Source organism: Penaeus monodon, chromosome 15 (assembly GCF_015228065.2).
Source record: "Penaeus monodon isolate SGIC_2016 chromosome 15, NSTDA_Pmon_1, whole genome shotgun sequence".
Classification (NCBI taxonomy): Eukaryota; Metazoa; Arthropoda; class Malacostraca; order Decapoda; family Penaeidae; genus Penaeus; species Penaeus monodon.
In genome coordinates this window covers 37,391,218-37,391,491 of record NC_051400.1, presented here as the reverse complement: position 1 = coordinate 37,391,491, position 274 = coordinate 37,391,218, and the positions used below count along the sequence as shown (strand labels likewise).

Sequence of the window (274 nt, the reverse complement as noted above, 5' to 3'; positions counted from 1 at the left end):
GATTCGCTTTGCCGATCGGAACCCAGGTCGTCCCCCATGACCTCCGCCCCCCCTCCCCCCGGCCCGGCAATGGGAAGGGGGGGCGGGGGTCGGCATTGCCCCGCGGCGTTCACAGCACCGGAAACTGCAACAGCAAACGGTTGCAGATTCCGCGTCGCTGCAACCAACAGCGGGTCTCAAGTTGCAGAGCTGACAACAACACATGAAGCGTCAGATTGAGAGGAGAGACGGAGGAAGGGGATGAGGGGATGAGAGCGAGTTAGAGAGGAAGAAA

The 274-nt window shown here is 61.7% G+C and overlaps 1 protein-coding gene across 1 annotated transcript in view; it reads right to left on the bottom strand.

Moving 5' to 3' along the window:
- The window catches only part of LOC119582354 (salivary glue protein Sgs-3-like), a 3,317-nt gene that overhangs the window by 1,655 nt on the left and 1,388 nt on the right, over positions 1–274 (bottom strand). The gene's annotated exons all lie outside the window — the stretch shown is intronic.